Below are 23504 nucleotides of genomic sequence, written 5' to 3' on the forward strand. Positions count from 1 at the left end.
TCTTTTTTTCAGTTAATGCGTCTTTTTCGGAACGACTTCCAGAGAGAAGTCCAACATTTCATTCACACGTCGGACATTACAAAGAGAAATTCGAATGTTCATTTCATTCTTGGAATTACTGTTCACGCGTGACCTGGATTGATTGTAATAGAACTGAGTGGGGTGCAGAGTTCAATATTTAGTAATTTATTACACCCATTTTGAAATCAAATTTCTTTTTGTCAATGTTTTATAAATATTAAAATATTTATTAAATTGTCTGCTTCAAAAAACCCATTTTTTAAGTGGTTATTATTATTTCATGTTATTTTCATGGGCTAAAGGGATGCGATTTGGAGACAAAAATAGTGCGATTCGTGAATAAATCGCACTGTTGAGAGCCAATCAGATGGCAAGGATCATCAGTGATTTTAAAACAGGTGCAATAAACGTAGAAACGAATTAATGAATGATCCATCAGACGGTCCATCTGTATTATAAATTAAGCCCTCGAAACGCCAGTTCAATCCTAAAAATGTGAACGTAATGTAGTCATGTTCCCATTAATGATTTGCATAACATTGTACAACTTTAATGTAATGACAGATTTAAACCTTCACAGGTTTGTATAGCGTGATTTAGGCTGATCACAAAGGTATATAGTTCTAGAGTATCGCTTCAGGTGCGTTCCAAACTGATAAATCCAGGATAGTGCTCAGGATAGATCTAGAGTATATATATGTTTATTGTGAAAAGAAGTAGAATAAAACTTGTTACCATTCTGCAATGAGATGTGCCTCATCAACTACAACTGCTTTGATCTTTTCCCTAATCTCAACACTGTCCAAAACCTTCCTAATATCTTTTCCAATCAACTTAAATACACTTTTAAGTACACTTTTAAAATATTCCTTCCGGTCCATTTGGGATAGTTTGTCTTCAATCTATACTTTCTTGTTTTTAAAAGGATGGTTCTTGACAATTGCACCATTTTCTTGAGATTATGGAAAATAACTGGGATTTGGTCAGTTAATCGTAAACTCAAATTACAGTCCTGATGAGCTGACCCACGATATTGTCCAGTAACATGGCAATGGTCTCTGACTCGGATATCAGCTTCTTTGTATTGCTTAATTTTTCTTTGTATTAAAAACTGTTTTCGTCTTCTTGTGTCACATTCAATGGCTTATTAAATTTGCTCTTAATTATCGTCTTACAATATTTTAGTTCATCTAACATTGCTTCCATAAACTTGTAGACAGCTTTCTATCCACGATATATTTTAACAGGCTTTGTGTACTTATCGTTGTAACAACAAACAACTTTATAGCCATATCGCATTCCACAGTCTGTGTGATATTGATAGGCGTCAGTGAATTATTTATCAGTTGCTCGTTGACAACCTTGTATCTTTTCGATTATTGTTTCAAAAGCAGCGTAAATCACAAATGGAACCTGTAATTGCGTTTGATAGTTTTTAAATGCAATCTTGAAACCAGCTTCTGGCATCTTAATGAATTGTGCTCCATTGATTGCAAGGCAAACCTCACGATGATTTAAAAGAACTCTCTCTGAGCTGAAACACTGGAAGCAATTCATGAAAAAGTGTTTCTTTTCTTTGTGATTCGTTTGATCTCCCAATCTGTTATTAACAAAAGATTCAATTGCTGATCACACTTCTCTTTTGACAAATAGATCGGATACGGTTGTTTGTTCTCATAACCGAACACATTAATGTTAATATTGTTTTGTTTTTCTATTTTGTTGTATTGTTTGGTTGAAACTGGAACTCAATCCCTTCATAATCCAAGTTTTGAATAAATTGTCGGTCAGATTTCTTGATCCTCCGTGGATTCCTATCTTGTGGATGCAACAACACCGAAAACGTTGATTGTCTTCATTTTTAAGGTTGATAATACCTTTTGATGCATTTCTGAGCTCAGGAGGTAATACAATATACGAGCTTCCATTTATTGGTTGATATTTAACGATGTTAAAAAAATGACTCCCGACAGATTGAATCAACCAAGCTGATCCTGCACTGATCCATTGTTGCATCTTGTTCAAAATTTGCTGTTCAGTAAATTGCAAAGCTTCTGTGATATTATCTGCGTTAATGATTGTTTGAGCTGTGCTATTGAAATAAGCTTCGTTCTCAAACATTTTGTTCCCTTGTTGTTTTTCAAAAGTTATCTTCAAGGTCTCAACAAATTTAAACCCTTGCATGTCAGACAATATTTTACGAAGATTATATCCAATGGCCAATCTTGTGTCTGTGAGTTGCACAAGTGGATCTTTGTTGTCTCTGATTCCTATCTGGTAAGATTTGGTGTATCCAGTTAGTCCTAGTGTTGTTTGAGAAAATTTGGTTCGTGGAGTTAGAACCGGTCGTTTGGACCAATCTCGTCCTTTGTTCTTAGAGCTGGAATCGGTTTGTCCATAAATTGAGGAGGTGGTGGGATAATATCATCTTGGAATTCCGTTGGTGGAGCAATGATATTATTTTCATAAGCCTGAACCAACTGTTTGACACTCTTGCGAGGCGCTGGAGTTGGCCGTTCAACCCTCTTCTTCATTATTGGAGCAGGGGTTGGTTTGTTCATTTGTAATAATAAGCTAATAAGCTCAGATTTAGATAAATTTTGAAGATAAGATTTATTCATTATGCTATTAAAAATAAATGGAGATAAAATTGCAGACGTGCGTTTATTTTGTGTTGGTATTGGCGATGATGGACTTCCATCAACAACATACAATTTATTGTATTGGTAACTTCGTCCATTTTTGCCAGGATTTTGCATAAATGAAACCCTACTTGACTGAGATTTCATATCACCGTTTTCTTTTTTGTTGGGCATTTACCTCAGAATAATATTCAATTACTCTGGGATAATGAATTGGCAATTCATTGACAAATTTTGGTTTGATAGTATTTGGATCCATTTTTGAGAATCTTATTACAGTTGGGACATTGAAATTCAGTTCATTTCAGCGCCATTTTTAACATGTTTTTGATTAATTAATAATTTTTCGTTCTTCATCAGTATATTTCCGAGGTCTAATATTAGCTGATTGTAAATAATTATCAGGCATATCCTCTTTCTGGATGTATTCAAATTTATACGCTTGATTATTCTTTTTTGAAATTCCAGTTTTACAATCATTTAACCCTTCAGCAGACATTTTAACAATACCAGGATTAATTCCAAGACGCTGATTAACCACATAAAAACTATTAGAATAAGTAATTTCATTTGTTTCGCAATTAGCCGCCTTAACATATTTTTTATTTTGATGATTTTTTGCAGGAAATGAATAATGACGATGTTGGGCAAATTTTTGACAATTTTGTTGTTGAGTCATCAATTGAAGATTACAAATACGGTTATCTTCTTTGTTATCATTCACGTGGTCAATAACCATATCATCAGGAATAATTTCATTAACGCATTTCCAAATGAATCTATGGGCAAAATAACTTTTTGGTTTATCACTACTTTCTTTGGAAACACTTGTTGTTAGATAACCAGTTGTATGCTTATTTCCTTTCCTCGGAGTTTTATTTTTGAGATGCATTATTTCACCATTGATATTTGCGCAATAATTTGTGTATATCGGGTGTTGATAGAATATTTTGTCAGAATTTGGCACTGATGAAACCCCACCTGACTGAGATTTCATTTTTTGTTTTCGTTTGTCAGATTTTTTCATCTTATTTATTTCTAGTTTTTTCTCTTTAAGCCTTATCAAAAAAATTCAAAAATAATTTTAAAGAAATATGATGGATTACATGAATGTTGTAACGTCATATGGTAAGAAAAAGATAATGAGGATACAAAGAATGAGGTCAAATGATCTAACCGAACAATGGAGCCAAGGGTTAGGTTGGAAAAATAAAAATGGAAAATGTTTGAAGGGCAAGATTGGAGATAATATTTGGAAAAATAATTTTGAAACAATATTTTTGGAAGAGAGTATGTGAAAAGTTGAAATGTCCAGCACAAATAAAATGTTTTGGTACCCCCAACAAGGAAATTTTTGCTGTGTGAATAAATGTGCTGGTACCCCCAACTCCTATACTACTAGTATGGCCTGAAACAATTATCATTTTGGATTTCAAAACTTAGCTTTGCTGTGTGTATGAAATGAAACAATTATTATTTTAATTTGGATTTCAAAACTTAGGGAAGATTTGGCTGATGGCCCACAATGTCAGTCAGGATTTAAGATTTACAAGTTCACTGATCTTAAGCTTTGTTAGATCTTGTTTGGTCTGATGGAAGACTGTTTTGGGGGCTTCAGTATGGTGCCTTTCAGATTCGGGTTCTTGAGGAGGTGGTGTTTTCAGCAGTAAAATACGTGGGTACCTGGAAAGCATTAGAAATGTATGCTATTTAATGGAAAAAGCCAAAACTTTTGTACTTAGGTAGACTCCCCACTGTACAACATAATGTCCTTGTCTCAAATTTTAGTTTTAGCCAAAAAGTTAATTGATGTTGCTTATAAGATTGCTGTTGTGTTGTGTTCTGTTGGCCCCCCACCCCTACAATAGGAGGGTCCTCATCAAGTACACTTGTTATAACCACTTGCCTCATTACAACTTCACTCAAGCAGTGACCTCGTTGGATTGAAAAATATGAAGTGTGCTAACAATACCTCCACCGCTGAATGTTTTCAATTATCCATGGATTCTGATCATTTCTTGAACGTTCCGATACTTCTCCAACTCCATTCCTGCTTTTACTTATGCTTAAATCATTACATAAGTCTTCCAACCGATGTTTGTTGTCCTGGTTGACCACACAAGTTCTTTCGTTTCGCATCACGAACTCATCAATTGTGCCAATGTTTGTCGTGTTTTCAATACTTGTTTCCTTCGAGAAGTGCTCGTTTTGCTCATATAAGTTCAACAAGTTCGATAAATAAGATCCATCATCAAAGCTTAACACATTAGCATGAGATTTACTCATTTTGAGATCACTTTCCAGCAAACTGAAATTTATATACCCTCTGTGAGCTGGGAGGATTGAAGAGCAAATGCTTATCTCTTCGTCATGTTTAGCGCCTGGGCGAGTCAAAAGCTCATGAAATCCGGTCTTCAAGTTGGCCATGGTACTAGTTTGAAACATTCCAAGTCCACTTGAAGACATGTGAAAGCTACATAATCACAACAAAGAAAGCTCCGAGCACGATTACCGCACGATGCACGCTCAGCGCTTTTACTCGCAGGGGCCTTCTGGAACGATCGATCTACGACAATTATTGCCGTTTATCGGGCGCTATCCTTCTGGGCCGACTAATTACGAAAGTGTATTTATAAAATATTTGAGATAGTACGCGCGCTCTCATTGGTCGATAGGTGTGTTTAGATGAGAGTATGTAAACACTGTTGTGACGTCACGCTTTCTGTTTACCGGCACAATTTGAAAACATTTCAAAGCTTTCGCAAGACTCGCAGGGTAATTTCAAGTACAACTGTTAAGGAAATAGAGAAAAATTTCCCAAAATTTTGATCGGGGTTTGCCTATCTCCTCCCTCTGAGCCCGAGGGAGAAAAAGCAAAAGAAAGAAGAACCACAGCGCTTTGCCTGCCTCGCTAGACGACCTCGTCGAGGGAGCTCAAGTGAAGACGACAAAATATGCAACAAATACGCAGTAAACGTTTTTCAAGGTAATTTTTGCATCTGAGTACCACAATAACATTCTCCAAAAGACATTCTTTATTCAAAAGATGTACACGAAAACGAACACAAAACTATTGCTACAGACTATAAATGTTTGAAATCAAACTTTGTAAGGCCGGTTGTCGTGTTTTGGCTGTCAAATTTGTATAAAACTGATGTATTTTCGATGAGACTTCTAAGCGTAATAATCTACTGTTACGATTACTATTTCCAGCAACAACTTCACAGTCTGGATCCGCTGCTTGTGCTATGATTCCTAAACAGCAAAACTTCACAAGGCATGATGAGCGATTCGACTTCTCAGCCATCTCAGGCTGCCACATCGGGCAAGTTCACGTAACTTTCAAGAGCGACCATGCATAGTGACTTTCATTTTCAGCTTAAATCTTGAACATCTTGAAGTTCTTTCCTTACAGAATCGCATATTTTGAACATTTCTTCTAGTTTTCACCGAATGTTCAGTATTTTTCTGTAAGATTTACGAGAATTCAAAGCTGAAATCGCCGTCATCCACACGGAGCTCGCTGACCACAAAAATTTCAACTTGTTTTTTACTTTTATAACGCAAATTTTGGTTGGTTCATGTGTTGCCACATGCGCGTTTTCATTGGCTAGTAGCAAATATGATTGTCCAGAGCGTGTACTGAGAACATCTATTTCAATCAAGAAATAAATAAACAAAATTTCCCTTCATTTGTCGAATTATTTTTTTAGAAATATTTTATAAAAGCAATAGAGGAAATTTTTCCCGTGTTTACGTTGCCTCATCTAAACACTCGGGGAGTTGGGAGAATTCTAGAAAGTTATGCAAACCCTCGACTGCGTCTCAGGTTTGCATAACTGTCTCGAATTCTCACAACCCCCCTCGTGTTTAGATGAGGCTATGTAAACACGGAAAAGTCCTCTATTGCTTAAATCGAAAGTGATCACGAAGGTGCATATCGCAGGTGCCCACAATAACTCGTTCCAGGAGTCCTAAATAAGCTGTAGTTCAAGTAACCACCAGCGTGCAAATATGGATTGCATGGTGAACATCTCAGAAAAATCTTGTCTACTCCCCAGAAGAGCTAAGGGATTTAAGATTGAGGCCGAATTGAAACTGGCACCGGGTAATAAAGGAATTGGCGTCTTTGCCGCTCAATTTATTCCCGCTAACACACAGGTGGATGATCATCACTACATTTATTACGATGAACAAGAAGCTCTTGAACTTCTTGCTTCGTTGCCAAACGATGCAGAAAGGAGAAACTGGTTGATGCATGTTTTTGGAAAAGATGGAAAGATAGCCGAGCATGATTCGAAAGTAGATGATGGTGGAATGGTCAACCACGATGATAATCCAACAATGATGGACTTAGATGGTCATTCGTACACAACAAGAGACGTACATGAAGGAGAAGAGCTGACGGAGGACTACCGTACATTCGAACACGTTGACTTTTATGAGAAACTTTGTGATAAGTATGGCGTGATAGATTGGTTTGTTGGAAACGGTGATCATAATGATGATGACAATGATCATGCTCCAGCACCTTCGATTTGAGACGACACCGGCACGGTTTTTAAGTCTTTATGAATTTGTTGCTAACTTCATTGATTGACGCAGTATTTTCATTCTTTTGGTCCTTATTGCCCGATTTATTTGTCTCTGTAGTTTGGTTTGTCGGTTATGAATTTTCAATGTTTGTGCAGAGCCAGATTGATTGTTGAACGGTGATAGAAACATTCGAGTTTGTCTGCGATACAGACGGAAGGATCCGACGGCCAGGTTATTCCGTATGATTAACAAGATTTCTTATTGCTTTGTTTGATTTATTGGATTGCCATTTGGTCTGGTTCTTCTTCAAGTATGTGACTCGTACGTTGGAAACGATACAGGTGCGTAGGATTGAGAGCCGTCTGTAAGGACAAAGCGATATTTTAAACCAGGAGCTAATCATGCACATAACTTAACGATATTTTTAAATATTATTTTAGTTGTCTCCAGTTAGGAGAGGATTCTTTCCCTGAGCTAAAGTTTTTTTACTTTGGCGTATTACCAACTTATTTTTGTCTGTGAATATGAAACTTGCTTAACTTTCTTACGAACAATGTCACATCAACTCTGTGAGCTGCTTGAGTTTTATACACCATTTATACAATAAACGCTCTCGTGTCGGTCGGAGTTAAAGGAAGCTTGGCGTAAATTTATTGTTTTGAATGAAACCTTTCTGAAACTTTTTGCAAACTTTGCCAATTGATTGACAACGATTGAATTAACATTCTTTGCATGTTGATCAACTCTTTCAACGGGAGATATATAGTTCGTGTTTGTGTTTAGTTTTAACCCTTTCATAATTTTCAGTGCATAGTCTTTGAATTTTTTATCTTCAGGTTTGTTTTGGGGTGAAATTTTTAATTTGTAACTAGTGTATTTTATTTATTAATTAATAAATTCCTAGAAAACACACGGCCTGCAATCTGTTACAGTGTACGCCTTTATGGCTTTTCTTGTTAAATACTATTTATTTTTCGAGCCTATGCGAACAATGTAACCCTTCAGGTCACATTTTATTCCTGCATGGCGTCCACGAATCCTTAGTTGTAAAGTGTAGTTTGCGACCATTGTATGGAAATCCGATGTCAGATAATTTTCATAAAACGTCGCTTCTGAGAAATTCATGAATTGGAAACTTTTGGCACTAGGAAAAGGATTTTAAGAAAAAAAAATTGGAGGGATGCAACTGTGCCAGAAAGCGTCCAGTCGTGTTTTGAACTTTCCATATATTTCCCTGTATTTTTCTTGCGAACTATATTTAGTAGCAGTTCATGGTTGGTTCGCTATACAGACAAATGTATGTTAAGTTCAAAACACGACTGGACGCTTTCTGGCACAGCTACATCCATCCAATTTTTTCATGAATTTTTCATGAATGTTTTATGAAAATTATTTGAAATCGGATTTCCAAACAAATACTGTTATTTCGTGACGTGTTTGCCTACTCGTCAAAATGGCGTCGAAAACCGTGATAAGGCCTATTTTAAGCTGACATCCTTCCAAAGAAACCGTAGATTTGAGACCTTTGGAACCGATATCCACCGTGGGGTGCCCCTGTTGATTGCAAGAACGAAAACAACAAAATAATTATTTTAAAAAGATATGAAGACAAAATTGATTGTTCACGAGACCTGAACCAAAAAAGAACAAAAGAGTGACTATTATTCAGCAGTCAAAGAAGGAAACTGTGATTACCAAACTTGTTCAAAACACAAGTACACGAATCAGTCTATAATCGTTAATCAAGCGTTTATCACGTGCTTGACGCGCCGCTTCCAGTTAGACCCTTTCTTCATCTTTTCTTTTCTTTTTTTTTTTTTTCTTGTAGCTTTTGAGTCAGTCACCCTTCCCGCATGGTCCTCTTAGCCGCTGGAGGCTGGGCACGAGGAGAAAGTGGCTCTGGGGACACAGGATTACGGAAGTCCTAGATTCTATGACTTCCGGCATTCATGTATGAAGTCTTGAAATGTCATTAAATTTAGTAAGAATAACATGGCGGCTGCCAGAGGCGATAAATTTATTGACATACTGGCGAATGTTCTGCGTCTTTTTATTTCTCTTCGAGAGCAGCTTGGGAACGCAATTAGAATTATTGTCGAAAAAAGGAAGGAATGTTTAAGGTGTCTTTCCTTCGGCAAATCCTTGATATTCCAGCTTTTGCCCTTTGTTTTGACTCATGGCTGGAGGTTAGTGACTCCATCATTTTGGTTGCATCGCCGATGAATGCGCTGATGTGGCATCAGATATCAAACTTGACAGCATGAAACTGTCGTCTGCAATGATTCTTTGAGGCGAATCGTTAGACTTCTCTCAATTGGATATAAATGGTATGCCCAATAATATGGAGAAGTATATGGCATTTATGCTTGGCAACAATCTGACTTTTCTTGATAGTTTACAGTGTATGAATCAATCACTGAGCAACTGAGCCAAAAATCCGCTAGGAGAAGCATTTTATTACACAAAGCAGCTTATCATTATGATTACATGGACAGCTTTGCCAAATTTAATGAAACACAATTACCAGCAAAAGATGATTCCTTCAGTTTGATGAACAATGAGCATATTGCAGAAAAAGAGTACAATCACGCACAAATGTTTGGAACACTTTTGGATTGCAAAATATGGGAAAATGTCATGACCTGTATCTGCAATCGGTTATATTGTTGTTGGCTTATGTTTTTGAAAACTTTGGAAAAAAATGTCTGCAATATTACAAACTGGATCCATGTCATTATTTCACTTCTCCTGGTCTCAGCTGGGATGATGTGTTGAAGACAGACAGATAATAAGTTAGAGCTTATGACTGATGTTAATATGTTTCAGTTTATTGAGAAAGGCCTTCGTGGTGGGATATCATACATTGCCAATAGATAGAGACAAGCTAATAACAAATACATGAAACAGTACGATGATAACTCGCCATCAAAGTACATCATGTATCTTGATGCCAATAATCTTTATGGCTGGGCAATGAGTCAATATCCTCCAACTGGTGGTTTCTGTTGGTTGTCAGACAATCAAATTAATATATAAGCTTGATTTATCGAAATATCATGATAAATAAAAGATGGGATTGATTATGGAAGTCGATTTGGAATATCCACAGGAGATTCGTGACTTGCACAACGACTATCCATGTGCCGCCGAACAGGTCAGAGTACAAAAGGATATGCTATCAGATTATTGCCCAAATATTGCTTCCAAATTTGGAATAACAACAGGTTTGGTGCATAAGTTGATTCCAACTCTATCCAAAAAAACAAAGTATGTCCTTCATTATAGAAAACTGCAATTGTATCGAGCTCTTGGACTCAAATTGACCAAAATCCATAGAGCTCTATCATTTGATCAAAGTTCTTGGCTCAAACAAAACATTGACTTTAATACAAAGAAAAGAGCTGAAGCACAAAATGTCTTTGAGAGAGACTTTTTCAAATTGATGAACAACTCAGTTTTTGGTAAAACAATGGAAAATATCAGGAAACGGTAAGATATTAGATTAGTTACCAATAAGGACCAACTTTTGAAACTCCCAAACGAATTTTCATTAACAGTAAAATATTCAATGCAAATCTTGTTGCTGTGCATAAAATTAAAGAAACACTGACTCTAAATCGGCCGGCTTACGTGGGTATGAGTATACTTGATTTAAAAGGGAAGTATCATGGGGTTTTTGGTATTTTCTGTTAAAAAAATGATGAAGCAAGACCTTCAATCAGCAGCCAAATAACTCTAGAATGACGAGAGGAAAGAAATCAACTCAATTATTGAAAGGAACTACTCGTGATCTGTTCTAGCGCATTTTTGAAACAAAAATGCGAGAACTTGAAAAACATTAGCCTAACATTTTTCAAGTTTCAATCCATACTGGCCTGCTCTGTCTCTGACCAGAGGCACTAGTCGACAGTTTTATTGCACTGGGATGATAAGTTATAACAAACTTGACAATTTATATTTCTTTGTTTCGGTTGACAGACAAACATTTTCAGTTGGGTTTTGAAATGACGACAAATTTGCGTGATACTTCCCCTTTAAGCAAGACACTGATGTACAGTTTTCTTTACAACTTATTAAACGCAAATACGGAAACAAAGCTAGATTGCTGTTTACTGACACAGACACCTTGACTTACGAGATTGAAGCAGAAGATGCTTATCTCGATTTCTGGAAAGACAAGCAATTATTTGACAATAGCGATTAAGCACAGGATAGCATCTATTAAGTTATTGGCAAGTTCAAGGATGAAGCAGCTGGTGTCCCAATCACCGAATTCATTGGATTGAGGTCCAAGATGTACAGCTATGTCAAAGAAAATAAACAATGTGGTCGTACCGCCAAAGGTATTAAGAAGATGGTAATCACGAAAGAAAACAAGCATTCGAATTATAAAGATGTATTATTCAATAAGAAACAACTGCATCACACAGTGAAGACAATCCGCAGTGAGAAACATCAACTTAGCTATGAGATTAATAAAACATCGTTGTCATGCTTTGATGATAAAAGATACATCCATGATAACGGCATGACCAGCTATGCCTATGGGCATTATAAAATAAATTCCAATTAATTCTGTTCCGTGATATTCCGTTATGTCAGTTATTCCATTACGCTATTCCGTTACGCGATTCCATTAGTATTAACGACACTGCCAGCATCTTCCAGTCGTTTTTGTCTGCGTGTTAATTTCAGTTTTCGTCTTCACATTGGCAAGCCTCCTTTTATTTTTCACCTGTTGAAGGTAACGGCGTCGCTTCCAAAACCAACACCAACTTTGAAACCAATTTGGAAAAAATGATGCATTAGAGAAACAATTTTGCCAAAAAAATGGAAGTTCTGATTGGCTAAAAAAATCATACGACTGTCTCATGACCTTGAAAACAACAAATTTAATTTAGACGTGAGCGGGAAAGTCCCAGTCATGTTTTCCGAGAATGTCGCACAATGGAATCGGTTGAATGATAAACCAGCTGCTTCGATGATAAACGATATATACACGAAAATGGCATAGCAAGTTACGCTTACGGATAGAAAAATTACACAATAATAAATACAGTTGAGTTCCATTTCAATGTCTTATCGAATCCTGTGACTGCGGTTCTTCACATCTCTTCACAAATCTGTACAGATTTGTGAACTATACATGAAATTATTGCTTAGTCATTTCTTCGAGGAACTTCCTGACAATGACATCATTAACTTCCTGTTTTTCTGAGAAGTCACGCAATGAGCACACAGACAACATTTTCTTGGGATGACTTTGATGGAAACTTTAGGTGCGTTTATCACCCAAGGTCTGTTCATTTACCACACATATAAATGTGTTATAAACGTTTTTTAATTTGCAATATTATGGGCAATCATCAAACAAATATAAACGAAAAAGAGATGACAAGCCAGCAAGCCGTCTCTTAATGCCAATCCCTTGACTGTTCACAGTCCCCCTATTTTTCCGTGGTATTTTCGAGACCGGTACGCTTCGATGGAACCATCGCCATCTTGGTTTGTAAAAGCGAGCGCGATCTGGGGAGAGTGTCTAAACTACCGAGGGGAGCGGGAGTGGGTGGTAGTATAGTGAGGGAGGGGAAGCGAAAAAATAGGGGGACTGTAACAGCTTCTCACCGTCTCGCGTTCAAAAGGCCAGTTGCACCGGCAACTGCAACACCTCCTTGGTCAATTAGACAATAGTAGTTCTGAAGCGTTGACAGCAAGACTGCTGCCTCCCAACTCCGCTCCCCTCCCCTCGGTAGCTTAAAAACTCTTCCCAGATCGCGCTCGCTTTTACACTGACCAAGATGGCGGCAGCTCCATCGAAGCGTACCGGTCTCGAGAATCCCACGGAAAAATAAGGGGATTGTGAACAGTCTAGCCAATCCCTGGATTACTGCACAACTGAACTTCATAATTATCTTTCCAATGAACATGTTTTATGTCCATTTTGTGACAATCAAATCAGTGAATATAAATCTCTTAGGTCAACAACATGCTGCTCCAAAAGTGTACTGGAAATTATTGATGGCAAATATGTTTGCATTAATTACAAAATATTAACGGCAGACTGATCCCAACGGCGGAGGTGACGAGCTTGATAGAACAATCAACAAAGGTTAGAATAACTGAAATATATTTGTTTTTTTTAAAAAAAACAAATTTTTGCCCGATATTTCGCTTTGCAATACAAACCTTCCTCGGGGGCTGAACGAAAAAGAAAAGTGAGGAACATAAAAGGATCGTTACAAAGAAGATTTAAAATATAAAATACATGACAATGATTAGTTGTTTAGGACTAGGTTACAAGTGTGAGACATGTCATTGGCGTGTTTCGTCACGTCTATTTATACCAAGAGGGTGCAATGTTTTAGCTTTGTTGATTAAATGAGCTTCACGAGCCTTTCTAACTGAGTCACGTTTGCTGCGTATAAGTTCAAGCGGGATTAGTTGGACGTCGTTGATTGAGTGGCCAGGTTGGTTGAAATGTAGCGAGACAGGAGTAGGGTTGAGTAGTTGATGGTGATTCAGGATAGATCGGCGATGCTCCCCGAAACGTTCATTAAGTTTGCGCTTTGTCTCCCCAATGTATTGGGAGTGGCACTTCTTACACTGAATTAAATAGATTAGGTTTTTGGAATTGCAAGATATGTAGTCAGTAATTTTGCGTGATTCGTTAGTGTTGGAAAAAATGTAGTTCGTTTGACCTTCTTGGAGCCCCCGAGGAAGGTTTGTATTGCAAACCGAAATATCGGGCAAAAATTTGTTTTTTTTATTAAAAAAACAAATATATTTCAGTTATTCTAGCCTTTGTTGTTTGTTCTATCAAGCTCGTCACCTCCGCCGTTGGGATCAGTCTGCCGTTAATATTTTGTATTTGAGATAATTTGCTGATCCAGGTCTACAAGTGATCCGGCACCACTCATTGGTTTGTCGCTGTGGAATTGCAGATTTTATTGTATTCATTGCATTTATTACCCGGGATGCCCGCAGGGCAGGCCGTGTCTAGGTTTAGGTCCGGTATCTTTTTTTTTCTTCGTCGTAGTCACAAATCTGCACGTTAATTTATGCATTAAACTCTGTCCTCTCCTAGTAGGGACGCATTGTTTTGATTGTCTTCAACAGAAGTGGCCCAATCAAAATCTATTATTGAGGCACATATCACGAGAGAGGGGACCCACTCATCCCTTCCTGTGTGACGTCAAATCATCATTTGATTTATTCATTAAACCTAGATTAAAATTCTGGCCTCTCCCAGAAGGGATCTATTGTTCTGATTGTCTTCAACAAAAACCGCCCAATCAAAATCCATCATAGGCGCTTATATCACGAGGAAGGGGACCCACTCATGTCTACTTGTGTGACGTCAAAGCAAATCATCATTTGGAAGGTTGTTTTCGTTCAATGGCGGCCACATGTATGAATTTAAGACTCTGATCTGCCGTTTTCAGAAAGAAAACAAACCTTTTTCAAGTGGTTAATCGAAATAATAACTTCTAAGTAGTACTCGAGAGTTCACAGCGACGAAATTACGCTTTCACAAACAGATCAAATAATTCAACGCGAAGGAAACCCGACCAGTTTCAGAGGGGTCATGACGTTATTGCAGAGTAATTTCCGGTATGATTTCCAGTAACGCAACGATAAAATACCACGCAGTCTCTCTGAATAAAACCGTTCAATTATTTCAATTGCGAAGGGAGGATAGTTTTTAAAAATCTGCGAAGCATACAATGGGGAATAAATGGGGCTACATTAAGCATTCCGTGTAAATGCCATTAGGGGCATCTTGTTGTGGTCAGGTTCATGGAGTGGAATTTACTCAAGAACATATTGATTACCGTGAAAATCTGTTAAAAATATCATTTGAAAAATACTTTGGAATGCTTAATGATAAAATATGGTGTCCATTTACAGTTTCGTGATATGCAGAAAATTCATAAAATATTTGTTGAAATCAATCGTGTTTTACCTCAAGTTAACTGTAATAGAAAAAGAATAATCAGCTTGAAGTATTTGCTGTTTAGAATCTTTAAGATGATGAACTTGGACAACCTCGTTCCCAGGGCCTCTCCTCCTCACGTCCCAGGGAGCGAGAGAGGAGAGACCCTGGTTGGGTCTGGTCACGTGTCTCCCAGAATCTGGGAGATTACAAATAAATGACTTGAGAGAGGGGCGGTTGAGTGTCAGTTTGCCTATACTAAGTGTACCGGAGATGGGAAAACATGCCCCAGTCAAGTCAACTTGCGATTCGCGTGTGTTTCAAAGGTCATGTCAAGTGGTCATTCAGAAACCCCTATAAAGGTAGATAAAGCAAGTGAATCTGTGAATGTGAGCTGCTATCGACTTTATAAATCAGTTGAAGATACTAGTCATTGGCGAAATCTTTACAGCAAAGGGATCGAACCGACTATTGTCACTATTTCTATACTAGTGGTCAGGCGAAAGGGAGATCTAGCAAAGTTCGATTTAAGTCCCGGAATACGGGCCTGCCCATCATCCTTTGTCCACCGTGCTGAATGGCCGCCGGTTCATAACTGTGATCATTCCTTGTGAAGTTTTCGCTTTCGAGGGTGCTCTACGGAGCGTTGTTCGGTCTAGAGGACAACAAAACTTGAAACTTAAACCAAAACGAAAAAAGGCACTAGGAGAGATTGCAATCAACAAGCGCGGTAAATCACTTTATTGAAGATACTGTAGTTTACAGGCAGGAAAATGTCACATCATTTTTGTTGCACCCCAAGGTAACGTAACAGTTAGCAACAGACAATGCAGAGAGTTATTGTTGTTGAAGCTTTATCAGAAACATTTTGTGGCCGTTGTTGTAGATGAGGCACAATAGAGTTACTGATCGGCATCTTGCTGTTAAAATTCGCATTGGAAAGTCAACTGGTTTATGTCATTTCATTTGCAAAGCTTCAGAAATTGTGGTCTATCAGTGATACGTAAAAATTATTTCTTCTCTTTGTAGTCTCTTCAGCTGATTTGGCCACACAAATTTTCCTTCTTCTATAAGTTAATGGTTTAAATATCCAAACTATTGATCTGAAAACGTAATCTATGTCTGATTGTTGGTATCCCTCTTTACGTGAACATCTTATCACATAAAGGCACTTATTGGCTTCCTGTAATTTAACCTTAATGTGCTCATTAAATCTGTGATTACTTTGTAAACTAACCCCTAACACTTTGAAAGAAGAAACTTGCGTTATATTGTTCACCTGGTCTACATCATGGGCTACCTTTTTACAAAGTATCAGTTCATTACATTTTTCAAGATTACTTGACATGGTGTTATCTTGTGTCCACCTGCAAAACTGATTGACAACCTCAAGAGGAAGATCTATTTCGTCCTTACATACTTTGACTTGCATGATGGTAATTTGCTTATAGTCATGTGCTTTTCTAAACAAGTTCTTCAGTGGCATTTGTTTGCTATAAATCACGTGACTAGCACAAGGATTAAACTCGATCACTTTCCTTTTCAGCAAGCGCTCCTGTTCTGTGTTCTCTGACTGTTACGCAACATTGACGAGCTTTAGTAACCAGTGTTAAGTAAAGTTACCTGTGTACGCGTGCGCAGAAACTAGTGGAATCTTCTTCTGCGTATCGTAAAATCCCAGGATAGTACTCTCCCCACTCCCCACTCTCCACCATTTCCCAAAAAACCAATACGTCAGTCTAGTCGAATCAGATAACAATAATAAATGTGAATATTAAGTGCAGGCCGTCGACCTTTACCTTAGCCTCACTTCACGGCAAAGTTTTGGACTTGATGGCGTGAGAGAGCATCTTTTACAAAATACGAAGACAAGTTAGGCTTCACACGGAGTGAGAAGACAAATAATTCTGTGATCATTAACACATTCTGAAAGACTTAACCCTATTTAGTGCAGGTTTTCTGTTTATGTCTTCTGGGACCTCTGGATAAAAGCCCCCAATACCGATCGATCCCTCTTTTTAGGTCCTATCTGAAACTGACAGACCGAATTGACGAAATTGAATTACTGAATGGCTAAACCTTAGTGTCACAATGTCGATTACCGTCTGGCTCTGAGTCACTATCTTAAGCGAGAAGATTTTCGAAATAAGGAGGGTTTTAGCTTTGTCGTAGCTTATTTTTACTCACCAAAAAAGAAAACAAAGTAAATAAATAAAAATAAAAAAAGTATTTTATTTAAACCAACCTCATTTCTAGGGCTTTTCCCTTGTAAATAGGGAGGTGCGGTAAAAACCCGGGCATCGGCTGATCATGTACCCAATAAAGACCCGAAAATCTCAGGTGTAATAATTTAGTGATGGCTACATTATTTATGCGACATCGACTGGCGCTTCGGTCCTCGTCCCAAGTCCTTGCTCCTCCCAATTTACAAGGAAAAACCCTGGGAACGAGATTGTCGTTTTACCAGGTATTCAGTCGAGTTATTTGTTTAGTCAGTCACGCATGTGTGGTAAGACAAAGACACCAATGAATACCACAAAGGTTGCATCGGCTACATGCTTGGGGACTTGTAACAAAGGTATGGCCTGATTTTATTTTGGTAACAATCAGTTACATTACTTGACGTCATACCGGAAGTTGTATAGGATGATGTTTTGACCGAGCGAAACCAGGAGATCTGGGGTGAGTTGTATAAAGTTTAACGTTGGGCATAACTGCTGACGCCAGACCTTCAGCCCAGTCACATTCAGTATTTTAACGTCTGAAGGTGGCATTTACCCCCGCGGTTAAGGTTTATGCAACTCGTCCATGGGGAGGTGACTGACTCAAAAAATACAGAAAAAAAAAGATATAAAGAAAAAAAAAAACGATTATATACTGATTATAGATTATGTACTTGTGTTTCAAACAAGTTTAGTAATCACAGTTTCCTTCTTTGACTGCTTAATAATAAACACTTTTTGTTCAGTTTGGTTCAGGTCTCTTGAACAATCAGTTTTGTCTTCATATCTTTAATATATTCCGTCGCTTTCGTTCTTGCAATTAACAGAGGCACCCCACGGTGGATATCGGTTTCTACGGTCTCAAATCGGCTACGGTTTTCTTCGGAAAGTTGTCGGCTTAAAATGATGCAACAATAACAAGCTCATTACTTTTGTTTTAGAAGGGGAAAATATGTCGTTTAAATGCGAAAAAAGAGAAGCTGGCATTTTCGTAACTGAAACCAGCAACAGCTAGTAAATTCGGTGAATGAAATTCCGACCGTTTCCTATCTGACTTTCTGTAACTTCAATTTTCAGCTAAGGCCGATCCGAACAGATCATCATAATATTATTACCTTACACAAATAAGTCTTCAAAAGGGCGCAAAACTATCTGGGAACACCGGGGACAACATTTTAAATATTTTGTTTAAATGTTCTCGTTAGGAAACCCTGACATAGACCCATTGTTCACGTGCAATATTATTTTCACTTCGTTAGCTTAGGTTCTGTAATCATTTGTGTTATATAAATAATATTTATAACGTGGGGAATGAATGAGAATAATGCATTATTTTAGAAAGTGACACAGGCATACTTGGAAAAAAGAAATCCGAGTGCTCCTATCAGGAGTCCAACCTAAGACCTTCAGATTACTAGTTCGGATGCTGTACTACTGAGCTACAGGAGACTTGCGGCAGCTGAGGACATTAAACTAGGTTTATGGGACAAACATCCTGCATACTGCTAGGATTTGAATGTCAAACGTGTGGTACATAAAAATAAATGTGTTGGAATATTTCTAACACATTTGATGAGGTCACTAAGGTGACCTCAGCAGCATAAAAGTGCCGTTATCAAAACAAAAGACTATGCACTGAAAATTATGGGTTAAAAATTAAAGGGTTACAACTGGCAAACACGATCTCCGGTTGACAGAAATGAGCAACATGCAAAGAATGTTAATCAATGCTCGTCAATCAATTGGAAAAGTTTACAAAAAGTGCCAAAAAGTTTTTATTCAAAACAATAAATTTACGCCAAGTTTTCGTTAACTCCGAGCGACACTGATATGTGTTGCCATGTTTAAATTGCAAGCAAATGCGCAGCCTGGCGAAGCAAGGCAATATTTCAATTCCTCCCTCAGGCGATCGAAGGAGGCTTAAGACGTTCCAAATGACTGACAAAATGTAGAAGGTAGAAAGTGAGTTGGTTTAAAATCTGAACTCACTTTTAAGGTGCCTTTGCATTGATGAAAAAGTGACGACCTTATTCAGAATCGTTGTCAGTTCTAAAAGACTGAAAAGCAAATGCGCAGCCTGGCGAAGCAAGGCAATATTTCAATTCCTCCCTCAGGCGATCGAAGGAGGCCTAACACACTCCAAATGACTGACAAAATGTAGAAGGTGGAAAGTGAGTTGGTTTAAATTCTGAACTCTCTTTTAAGGTGCCTTTGCATTGATGAAAAAGTGACGACCTTATTCAGAATCGTTGTCAGTTCTAAAAGACTGAAAAGCAAATGCGCAGCCTGGCGAAGCAAGGCAATATTTCCTCCTTCAGGCGATCGAAGGAGGCCCAACACACTCCAAATGACTGACAAAATGTAGAAGTTAGAAAGTGAGTTGGTTTAAATTCTGAACTCTCTTTTAAGGTGCCTTTGCATTAATGAAAAAGTGAAGACCGTATTCAGAATCGTTGTCAGTTCTAAAAGACTGAAAAGCTTTTGTCTTGATGAAACAGACCTTGAGGTTAAACTGAATGGTCATTATGCAAACACGGTCGCCATTAGCTTAACAATTACTAGATTTTCTCGCGATGAAAATAATTTGAATCCAAAGTACTTCACATGACATTAGAAAAAGCAAATAAGAGGTTATTATTAAGAAAACTGACAAAGATTAAAAATTGACAAAAATTTCTAAATTATCATTATCATGAGTATGAAAGACGATTTGTAATGGCTAGAAATTAAGAATTTTAAATCAATTCTGAGTAGCCTTATTGGAGTAGTCAAGAGCGTAAACTGTATAAATGGTGTGTAAAACTGAAGCATCTCACAGAGTTGATGTGACCTTGTTCGTAAGAAAGCAAAGCAAGTTTTCATTTTTACAGAAAAAAAAATAAGTTGTTAATAAGCCAAAGCAAAAAACTAGCTGAGGGAAAGAATCCTTTCCTAACTGGAGACAACTATAATAATATTTAAAAATATCGTTAAGTTATATGCATGATTAGCTCCTGGTTTAAAATATCGCTTTGTTCTTACAGACGGCTCTCAATCCTACGCACCTGTATCGTTTCCCAAATACGAGTCACATACTTGAAGAAGTACCAGACCAAATGCCAATCCAATAAATCAAATGAAACAACAAAAAATCTTGTTTATCATACGGAATGACCGGCGGATCCTTTCGTCTGTATCGCAGACAAGCTCGGATGCTTCTATTGCCGTTCAACAATCAATCTGGCTCTGTACAAACATTCAAAATTCATAACTGACGAACCAAACTACAGAGACAAGTGAGTCTGCCAATAAGGACCAACTGAATGAAAATACCGCCTCAATCAAATGAAGTTAGCAGCAAATTCATGAAGACTTAAAAACCGCGCCGGTGTCATCTGAAAATCGAAGGCACTGAAGCATGATCCTTGTTATTATTATTATGATCACCGTTTCCAACAAACCAATCTATCACGCCATACTCATCACAAAGTTTGTCAAAAAAGTCAACGTCGTCGTATGTACGGTAGTCCTCCGTCAGCTCTTCTCCTTCATGTACGTCTCTTGTTGTGTACACATGACCATCTAAGTCCATCATTGTTGGATTATCATCGTGGTTGACCATTCCACCATCATCTACTTTCGCATCATGCTCGGCTATCTTCCCATCTTTTCCAAAAACATGTCTCAACCAGTTCCTTCTCTCTGCATCGTTTGGCAACGAAGCAAGAAGTTCGAGAGCTTCTTGTTCATCGTAATAAATGTAGTGATGATCATCCACCTGTGTGTAAGCGGGAATAAATTGAGCAGCAAAGACGCCAATTCCTTTATTACCCGGTGCCAATTTCAATTCGGCCTTAATATTAAATCCTTTAGCTCTTTTGGGGAGTAGACGACATTTTTCTGAGATGTTCACTCTATAATCCATATTTGCGCGCTGGTGGTTACGTGAAATACAGTCTATTTAGGTTGTTTACATTTTTCTTTTAAATGACACCTGAGGTTTTCATGATGTAAGCGTGTTTAAGCTAAAAATAAAATTTAAACCCACACAATGGCGAAATCCAAAGAAGGAAAAAGTGCTCGAGGCGACCTTATATTGGCTGAGGCAAATATATTCGCAAATGCCTCGTTGCCGCTTTCCACGAAAGATTAGTACCTGTAATCAAATCGTGCGAGTGAAATTAGGAAATTCTAATCATTTCCCGAGCCTGGACGCCATCTTGGCACTGAGATATAGGAAACGTTGCAATAGCAATTTTGTAATTTCACGTGTGAAATTATGAATTAACGATGAAATTTTGCGCCATTATTAAGGAGCAATTTGTCACCCATGATATTAACGGATGAACTTTATAATGGCGTGCCTTACTGTTCCAAAAGCTATGGAAACGTTAGTCATTTCCCAACGTGACTAGACGTTGTTTGAGCGTATGTAATTTTCCCGTCAATATAAATATCGCGTGATATTATGAACAACAAGAAATCCATATCGAATCCCTCCCCCACTGCCTGATGGGGATGGAATGTGAACGGTAATTTTCGGAGGGGCTTATATTCGGAATTTGGCAGTATGTTGAATACGAACTCCATTGCATGGGCTATTTTTTAATTTACCTGGCCAGTCGAGCACGTGTTGAATAAACGCATTCATGGAGGGCTTTATATATTTGGTCTATTTGAAATTCAACGATATGTCGCTGATAGAAACTCCATGACGTGAGTCGTTTTCCCAGGTATTCAGTACAATTATTTGCTCAAGTCTGTAGCGCACGCGTGGTAAGTCAAAAACGCCAGTGACAATGGTTGCATCGGCTTGTCAGATTGCATTATATACAGTAAACACCCGCATAAAAGAACAAGTGGATTAAGAACCTCCAGGCTGAAATTCGTCATTTTAGACACCTGATATATAAGAACCTTACAATAAATGTATGAAGACTAATTCAGGATGACCTTGAAAAATGTAGGTTCTCAAATGTGAGTGTTTACTGTTTGCCATGCTAACAACTGCATCCTTCAGTAGGGACTAGTCACTAAAGGATGGCGTTACTTTGTTTTGCTGACCATCCGTTACGTTACCGGAAGTAGTCCAAGATGACGTTTTAATCGAGCAAAAGCAGGAGATCTGGGGCCGGGTGAGCGACAAGAAAAATACATAAAAAAGAAAAAGAAAAAGATAGGGTATTACTAGCAACCTTGTTAGTTTTCCGTTGTATATTGGAAGGGGCAAAAAAAAAACCCTGCGAACGAGGGTGTATTTAAGCGTTATTTATTTGAGCCAGGAAATGCTTGGATTAGGGACACTTAAAATGAGAGAGAGCAGGATCGAGTATATATAGTACAATATCTATTTCGGTGTCGTTTAACCCTGGCATGAGAAATAGAAACACGCGAGTACAGCGTTTGCGCTAACAATACCCTGAGTAATTTAACGTAGCTACTTTTTTTTTTTTTGAAAAATCCCGTTTCCGCTAGTTTATGTATCTTCCACTGAAATGACTTTTGGGTACAGACTTCCGCTTCCTCCCATGTTAACGGAACAGGGGGGAAGGGGGTGGTGGTGGTGGTGGGGCGCTGGTGCGGCACTAAGGGGTATGGTGTTTGAGCCGTTTTGGAGATTTTAATCATTTTGGTCTGAAAGTCTTAAAAAAGGGTATGGATTCTAGAAACCAGGTCTGAAAAAAGGGTGTAAATTTAAGAGGCCAGGTCTGAAAAAGGGTACCGGAACATTACAAATTTTTTGTCTGAAATAGCTCAAAGTTTGGAGAATCGAGCCGCTTACCCCAGCCCCACCCTCACCAAAAATTACAAGGAGTACCCCCTCCCCCCCACCACTGCTGTTTGGGAAGATGCGGTCATTAGGGAACAATACATTTCCGGTGGCTACACAATCCATATTTCCGCGCGTCCAGAAGGTTAAATTGACCCAGTTTAGACCATGCTAAGAACGTTCCATCAACAACGTAATCAATTCTGCTCTTTAAATCTAGACTATCTGAAGGTATTTGATATGATGATATCGCGCACAGCGGTATATTTTGGGTTTCTTTGGTCACGTTCTATCGGTTTTGGAAAATTCTAATAAGAGTAGTCTCTAATAGTTTAGTCTCGTAAAGCGGAATAATTGGACTTCTGAATTCAGCACGACTTCTGCATTACGTAATAACACGA

The 23504-nt window shown here is 38.0% G+C and overlaps 1 protein-coding gene across 1 annotated transcript in view; it reads left to right on the top strand.

Moving 5' to 3' along the window:
• The window catches only part of LOC146481557 (inactive pancreatic lipase-related protein 1-like), a 102207-nt gene that overhangs the window by 36078 nt on the left and 42625 nt on the right, over positions 1 to 23504 (top strand). The window lies entirely within an intron of this gene.

This window comes from Pavona decussata, unplaced genomic scaffold (assembly GCF_977016875.1).
Source record: "Pavona decussata unplaced genomic scaffold, jaPavDecu1.1 SCAFFOLD_49, whole genome shotgun sequence".
NCBI lineage: Eukaryota > Metazoa > Cnidaria > Anthozoa > Scleractinia > Agariciidae > Pavona > Pavona decussata.